The following is an 8,825-nucleotide window of genomic DNA, read 5'->3' on the forward strand; positions in this document are numbered from 1 at the left end:
TATTTGCGCTTATCAAACTTTTTTTTTTTTCATGGCATTTGGTTTATGTCATTTGTTTAATTGTTAATAGAGCGTGGTGAAGAGTTTGTTTAAAAAAAACTGGCAGATCCGGCCTGGCGAACAGCTCTGTGCCCTCAGGTCCAGGAGTGGCTCCGGCAGCATCTCCTGGCATGTTTGCCCTTCTGCCCTCCTGCCACCAATCCAGCTTCTATGTGTCACCTTTATGGTGGTAAAGTCCAGACTGAGCGCACGCCGCGGTAAGGCCGTTACCCGCCATGTATAGTAAAGTTGGCACACGATGTCACCCCCTCCCCCGCTCTTCCAGGGACGGAGAGAGAACCCGGTTCCTGGAAGGACTCGTCTCCACGTGTCACAATAGAAGTCTGCAAAGTAACATTTTCTTCTCTATAATTACATTGTTATTTTTAGATTATTTTTATTTCTGTATTTGCTTTTATTTACCAAGTCCTGGTCAGATTGTGGTGATCCGGGACCCTCGAGGACCCTACGATAGACACAACAAATGTTCCCGGAAATGTTGATGTTGTCACAATAATAATGACAATATAGTTATAGTCAGCGTGAAAAAAGACACAAGTCCATCCAGTTCAACCAATAAAAAAAAGTTTTTAAAAATATCATACACTTCCATATACACAATCCCATACCCACAGATGATCCAGAGGAAGGCAAAATAAACCCCCCCAGCACAGCATGATCCAATTTACTACAGCAGGGGAAAAAAATCCTTCCCGATCCCAGAGAGGCAATCGGATTTTCCCTGGATCAACTTTACCTCTAAATGTCAGTACCCAGTTATATTCTGTACAATAAGGAAAGGATCCAGACTTTTTATAAATCTACTGAGCTGGTCAGAACCACCTCTGGAGGGAGTCTATTCCACATTTTCACAGCTCTTACTGTGAAGAAACCTTTCCGTATTTGGAGATGAAATCTCTTTTCCTCTATAAGTAAAGAGTGCCCCTTTGTCCTCTGTGGTGACCGTAAAATGAATAACTCAACACTAAGTTCACTATATGGACCCCTTACATATTTATACATGGAGACCATATCCCCCTTATGTATTATACATGGAGATCATATCCTCTCTTATGTATTATACATGGTGATCATATCCCCCCCCCCCCTTATGTATTTATACATGGAGATCATATCCCCCCCCCTCCTTATGTATTATACATGGTGATCATATCCCCCCTTATGTATTTATACATGGAGATCATATCCCCCCCCCTTATGTATTTATACATGGAGATCATATTCCCCCCCCCCCTTATGTATTTATACATGGAGATCATATCCCCCCTTATGTATTTATACATGGAGATCATATCCCCCTTATGTATTTATACATGGAGATCATATCCCCCCCCCTTATGTATTTATACATGGAGATCATATCCCCCCCTTATGTATTTATACATGGTGATCATATCCCCCCTTATGTATTTATACATGGAGATCATATCCCCCCCCCCCCTTATGTATTTATACATGGAGATCATATTCCCCTTATGTATTTATACATGGAGATCATATCCCCCTTATGTATTTATACATGGAGATCATATCCCCCCCCCTTATGTATTTATACATGGAGATCATATCCCCCCCCTTATGTATTTATACATGGAGATCATATCCCCCTTATGTATTTATACATGGAGATCATATTCCCCCCCCTTATGTATTTATACATGGTGATCATATCCCCCCTTATGTATTTATACATGGAGATCATATCCCCCCCCTTATGTATTTATACATGGTGATCATATCCCCCCTTATGTATTTATACATGGAGATCATATTCCCCTTATGTATTTATACATAAGGGGGGATATGATCTATTTAAGGTACTTATATAGCGCTGTCAATTTACGCAGCGCTTTACATATACATTGTACATTCACATCAGTCCCTACCCTCAAGGAGCTTACAATCTAAGGTCCCTAACTCACATTCATACATACTAGGGACAATTTAGACAGGATCTAATTAACCTACCAGCATGTCTTTGGAGTGTGAGAGAAACCAGAGTGCCTGGAGGAAACCCACGCAGGCACAGGGAGAACATGCAAACTCCAGGCAGGTAGTGTCGTGGTTGGGATTCGAACCAGTGACCCTTCTTACTGCTAGGTGAGAGTGCTATCCACTACACCACTGTGCCGCCCACCCCCTTATGTATTTATACATGGAGATCATATCCCCCCTTATGTATTTATATATGGAGATCATATCCCCCCTTATGTATTTATAAATGGAGATCATATCCCCCTTATGTATTTATATATAGAGATCATATCCCCCCTTTAGAATTGAATTCAAGTATCAGAATATTGATTGTGACAGGAGAATGAATTCATAAATACAATGATAGAGATCATTCTTTGTCAGTAGTGGATTTGGTTCAGAAGAGGGATTTCTGATGTTAATGAATATTGAGATGTATGATTGGTAATGGCAGCGGTGACCTCTTCAGGCTGGCAGAGGTACTACACTCTAATACACTCCAGCAGGTGCAACAGAGTAACTAAATAAGAATTCCAAGTACGGAAATTTTTACTTGGACCAGCTTAGGCAGCGCTACTACAGATATCGCCGCTAGTTTTGGGGTTCCTTGCTAAGCAGCTGCCCTGATGTTCAGTGAACACAGGAGCAGTGGCGGCTGGTTTCTTGGGGGGGAGGGGCGGCTAAACGGTAAAGCCAGTAGACATGTGCGGTTCATTTCATTCCGAATCAAAATTCGTACAAATTTTTTCTTTTTTGGGAATTGGATTTATTCGAATTTCCAAATTACAATAGTAACAAATTTAAATGAATCCGAAATAATGAAATTAAATTCTGCTAAAATGCTAATTCAAATCAAATTTAAATGGAATTTGAAAACAAATCAAAAAGAATATAAAAGAATAGAATAAAACAGAAAAGAATAGAGTAAAACAGAAGAGAATAGAAAAGAAAAGAATATAATAAAATGTAATAGAAAATAAAGGAATAGAATAGAAAATAATAGAATAGAAAAAATAGAGTAAAAGCAAACAGAATAGAAAATAAAAGAATAGATTAGAATAGAATAGAAAATAAGGGAATAGAAAAGAAAAGAAAAGAATAAAATATAATAGAAAATAAAGGAATAGAATAGAAAATAATAGAATAGAAAAAATAGAGTAAAAGCGAACAGAGTAGAAAATAAAAGAATAGATTAGAATAGAAAATAAGGGAATAGAATCAAATAGAATAGAATAGAAATAAACAAAATAGAAAAAAACAATGGAATAGAATAAAATAAAATAGATAGAATATAACTGCCTTTGAATAGAAGAATAGAACCGATTAGAATAGAAAAACAATCAACTAGAATTCAATAGAATAGAAAAGACTATAATAGCAAATAATAGAATGGGATAGAAAAAAACAATAGACTAGAATACAATAGAATAAAATAGAAAGAATATAATCGTCTTCCAAAATTCGAATTTGGAATAGAATAAATTCAAATTTTGAATAGAATAATAGAACAGGATAGAAAAAACAATAGACTAGAATACAACAGAATAAAACAGAAAGAATATAATTGTCTACCCAAATCTGAATTTCGAATGGAATAAATTAGAATTTCGAATAGAATAGATTAGACTGGAATAAATTAGAAAAGAATAGAAGAGAAAATAAGAGAATAGAGTAGAAAATAAGAGAATAGAAAAGAATAGAATGGAAAAAAATAGAATAGAATAAAATAAAATAGAAAAAATATAACAGTCTTCAGAAATTTGAATTTCAAATATAATAAATTCAAATTTGAATGCCAGTTTAAATTTTCTGAATTCGGTCAAATTGAAATTGATTTGGAAAATTTGAATCCAATTCCAATAAACAAAACAAAACTAATTCTGAAAATGAATTCAATTAATTTAACTAAGCACAATTTTTTGCATGACAAATCAAAACTATTTTTTTTTTCGTTCTGCACATGTCTAAAAGCCAGCTGAATATTACACTTAGGGATGTATTTATAAAAACATTTACATAGCTATTCATCCGACCGCATGGCAGATCGTTCTGTGTGAATGGGGCAAAAATCGATGTTCTTGGGTTATATTCTCTGCAGATTGAATTTGTGAATGTGTAAAATACCACCTTGTGGCCACTAGATGGCGCAGATGAGCATACTTATTTCTTCGGATAGCCATCGCCATCTAGTGGATGTAATGTGGTATTTTCCCCATTCACACATTCGTTTTGCAGAGAATAAAGCCTAACATTTCATTTTGCCCCATTCACACAGAATGAATTCACATACAGTTTTGATACGAATCTTTATACATACGCCCCTTAGTTTAGGCCATACCATGTGTGTCAGCAATCATAGGCAAGCTTTGTGAAAGACTTTAGACATTTTGTAGTAAATGATTGATATTAGTGACTGTTAATTTCCCATTTATGTAACTATGGACTCACCAGCTCCCAGCAATCCCCTAAATAAAATTGGTGACGGTTTGATGGGTCCTGACTGGCCGATAATATCTTTCTTGAAGTTGGATGTATTGCAGGATGTGGAGGTAGCAGTGTGCGGTGGATGTGTTTGTATATATACCGTGTTTACAGGTCTAAGTGCTGCTCATTAATCAATAACGGATTGCTCCATGTGTGTTTTCACCGTAAAAGGATCTGAGGACAGGAGGCGCCAGTAAATGTGACAAAGGTGGCTGCGGAGAGGTGTCAGGTGTCCCGGGGAGGAGCGCAAACCTGGAACCATAAAAGGTAAAATACAATCCGGGGTGACCTCATTCTGTGCCAGAAAATACAACTGCAATATCTCAGGGATAATATAAGTCACCTCTCTGTTCTGTCCCTTCTACAATACCTTACATGGGGCTATCCTCAACCCTCTCCCCTACATGGGGCTATCCTCAACCCTCTCCCCTACATGGGGCTATCCTCAACCCTCTCCCCTACATGGGGCTATCCTCAACCCTCTCCCCTACATGGGGCTATCCTCAACCCTCTCCCCTCCATGGGGTTATCCTCAACCCTCTCCCCTTCATGGGGTTATCCTCAACCCTCTCCCCTACATGGGGCTACCCTCAACCCTCTCCCCTACATGGGGCTATCCTCAACCCTCTCCCCTACATGGGGCTATCCTCAACCCTCTCCCCTGCATTGGGCTATCATCAACCCTCTCCCCTCCATGGGGTTATCCTCAACCCTCTCCCCTACATGGGGCTATCCTCAACCCTCTCCCCTACATGGGGCTATCCTCAACCCTCTCCCCTACATGGGGCTATCCTCAACCCTCTCCCCTGCATTGGGCTATCATCAACCCTCTCCCCTCCATGGGGCTATCCTCAACCCTCTCCCCTCCATGGGGCTATCCTCAACCCTCTCCCCTACATGGGGCTATCCTCAACCCTCTCCCCTACATGGGGCTATCCTCAAGCCTCTCCCCTACATGGGGCTATCCTCAACCCTCTCCCCTACATGGGGCTATCCTCAAGCCTCTCCCCTACATGGGGCTATCCTCAAGCCTCTCCCCTACATGGGGCTATCCTCAAGCCTCTCCCCTACATGGGGCTATCCTCAACCCTCTCCCCTACATGGGGCTATCCTCAACCCTCTCCCCTAAATGGGGCTACCCTCTCCCCTACATGGGGCTATCCTCAGCCCTCTCCCCTACATGGGGCTATCCTCGGCCCTCTCCCCTACATGGGGCTATCCTCAACCCTCTCCCCTGCATTGGGCTATCCTCAACCCTCTCCCCTCCATGGGGCTATCCTCAACCCTCTCCCCTCCATGGGGCTATCCTCAACCCTCTCCCCTACATGGGGCTATCCTCAACCCTCTCCCCTACATGGGGCTACCCTCAACCCTCTCCCCTGCATTGGGCTATCCTCAACCCTCTCCCCTCCATGGGGCTATCCTCAACCCTCTCCCCTCCATGGGGCTATCCTCAACCCTCTCCCCTACATGGGGCTATCCTCATCCCTCTCCCCTACATGGGGCTACCCTCAACCCTCTCCCCTACATGGGGCTATCCTCAACCCTCTCCCCTACATGGGGCTATCCTCAACCCTCTCCCCTACATGGGGCTATCCTCAACCCTCTCCCCTAAATGGGGCTACCCTCTCCCCTACATGGGGCTATCCTCAGCCCTCTCCCCTACATGGGGCTATCCTCGGCCCTCTCCCCTACATGGGGCTATCCTCAGCCCTCTGCCCTACATGGGGTTATCCTCAACCCTCTGCCCTACATGGGGCTATCCTCAGCCCTCTGCCCTACATGCGGCTATCCTCAACCCTCTCCCCTACATGGGGCTATCCTCAACCCTCTCCCCTACATGGGGCTACCCTCTCCCCTACATGGGGCTATCCTCAGCCCTCTCCCCTACATGGGGCTATCCTCAGCCCTTTGCCCTACATGGGGCTATCCTCAGCCCTCTGCCCTACATGGGGCTATCCTCAGCCCTCTGCCCTACATGGGGCTATCCTCACCCCTCTCTCCTCCATTGGGCTATCCTTAACCCTCTCCCCTACATTGGGCTATCCTCAACCCTCTCCCGTACATGGGGCTATCCTCAACCCTCAAGCTGCAGACCTCAGCACTTACCACATTTATTGTGCGATTTTCTTTTTAAGCTTGCCTTAGTGTATTCACTCTGTGGAAGGTGGTCTGTGGTCACCCGAGTCCCCCCACCCCCACATCAGCATTTCCAGAGTTCCCCTTTATATCAGAGTCTGCAGATTTCCCCCTTACAGTGCAAAGAGGAAACTCTACGGACCCCAATGTAAAGGGGAACTCTGATGTAAAGGGGAATGCTGCAGACTTTGATGTAAGGGAGGGGCTCTGGTGACCAGAGACTACCTTACATTAGAGTACCCTTTTACACCAGAGTCTGCAGAATTCCCCCTTACAACATGGTCCACAGTATTCCTCTTTACGTCAGAGTTCCCGTTTATATCAGGGTCTGCAGAGTTTCCTCTTTGCACTGTAAGGGGGAAACCTGCAGACTCCGATGTAAAGGGGAACTTTGGGGACACAGATTTACTGGCTCTTGGGCAGAGTTAAGTCCATGCCAAAATTGCCTTGATGGATAGGTGTTGGTCTGGAGAACTGGGCATTCCTAGGCAGGTTGCATTTGCATGCAGAACATCCGAGGTAATGCCTACAAAAGAACATAATAAATGCACATGATAGGATAGAGGTCATATTAGGTCACTAGTATCACAAGTGGTGGGGATTCTCACTCCAAAAATTCCTGTGGCTTTAAAACCAGGATACCCATTGGATCGCTTCTCGGGCCTTTCGGCTAAGATCAAGTGCGGTATCTGTTCTTATATGTGATCTAGTGGAGGTTCTGTGAGGTCATTCAGACCTGACCAAGGTTGGGGTGGTGGCTCTGAATCTCTGCTAGAGTGATGGGGGCTTGGAAGGTCATTACCAGCTAGGACAGAAACTGGGGAACCCACAGGCAGTTGGGGCATGGGAGTGATCCCCTCCATGAAAGCTGGAAGAGCCAGTTACCTCCTGGTTTGAACGTTGTCTGGCCATGGGCTGGGAAGGCAGAAGGTCTGTGACTCCCGAGAGTGGTCGCCCTAGGGGGTGCTCTTACTTACACTTGGGTGTGGATCCCCACGGTGTGAAAAGGCCACCAAATCGCTTTTCCCTTCCTTTGCACTGCGCCTCTTAGGGCTGGGTCTTTTAACTTAAGTCTGGGGGGGCAATTTTTGTCTATCAGACCTCAGGGCCCGGTCAGTGCACAATCTTCATGGCCACTTTTTTATTTTCTATTTATTTTTCTCCCACTGTTTGTCACTTTCACTTTTTTTTGTGTGTTTTGCAATTGGACAAAGGGTGTGAGTCCTCGGGCTTGCCGTGATGTCTAGGCTGGAAGGATGTGTGGCCCTCAGATGACTTCCTTCCTTGCCCCTATGTGTCTCTCTTTGGGAGAGCCCCTCGACCAAGTATCCGATGGTCGGCTTCAGCTGACCTAGAAGAACGGGGTCTTGCAGGCCTTCTGGCTAGGTGGACCATTGGAAACCTTAGGAGCCTTGTGCCCCGAGGGATCAGGGTAGAGGTCCTACCACTTCGGGGGGTGGACTAAAAGCATTCCCTTAAGTGTACTTTTTAGTGTGTGTTTGCTCTTGTACGTTTTTTGTTCACTTACAGGTTTTTTCCATTTTAAGGTTTTGCACCACCGCAGATTTAAAAAAAAAAAAAATAAAGAAAAAATTGGATCAGATTCCTTGTTTTCAGGCCCCATAATTAATTATTACTCAGATGTATGCTTGTGGGCCCTCAAGTGTAATAACTTGTTCTATGCTATTAGCCATTTTAGGTTAGGTGTGGCTGAATAGCTGATTGCAGTGCCCTCTAGTGGTATTACTGGGCAGAACCCACCCGCTATGTTGGAAACGGCATTCGACAGACTTTAGACCCTCATTTCACCTACAATGACAGTGGCCATGAGGATTGAAACTACGGGAACATTGCTCTGGTTGGTTACATCCTCCACGAGCCACACTTTTTTCAAAATTAAGTGTGATGCAACTTGCTGTAGTAAATCCCTTTAAATGATCAAGAGCAACCTCAGGGAACACGGATTGACCCATGATATCCGGGTTGGAGCTCCTGGTCTGGCCCTGACGGATCCTTTTATCCTAGTACTTGAATGTCTACTGCTGGTGAAATTGCTTTTTGTTTGGGAATTACAACGTTTGAAGTGTTGAAGCCCGCATAGTCCCTGAGGAAGATCCACACTGTCTTTGTAATCGAAACGCGTCGGACATCAGTCTCCGGGTCTCTTT

The 8,825-nt window shown here is 43.7% G+C and overlaps 1 protein-coding gene across 1 annotated transcript in view; it reads right to left on the reverse strand.

The window, feature by feature from the left end:
* The window catches only part of MICAL2 (microtubule associated monooxygenase, calponin and LIM domain containing 2), a 320,593-nt gene extending 316,007 nt beyond the window's left edge, over nucleotides 1-4,586 (reverse strand). The window contains exon 1 of the mRNA XM_073604065.1: nucleotides 4,483-4,586. The gene's annotated coding sequence lies outside the window, so the exon portion shown is untranslated. The remainder of the gene's footprint in view (nucleotides 1-4,482) is intronic.
* Nucleotides 4,587-8,825: the final 4,239 nt, after the last annotated feature.

The sequence above is a fragment of the Aquarana catesbeiana genome, linkage group LG11, assembly GCF_042186555.1.
Source record: "Aquarana catesbeiana isolate 2022-GZ linkage group LG11, ASM4218655v1, whole genome shotgun sequence".
In the NCBI taxonomy this organism is placed as follows: domain Eukaryota; kingdom Metazoa; phylum Chordata; class Amphibia; order Anura; family Ranidae; genus Aquarana; species Aquarana catesbeiana.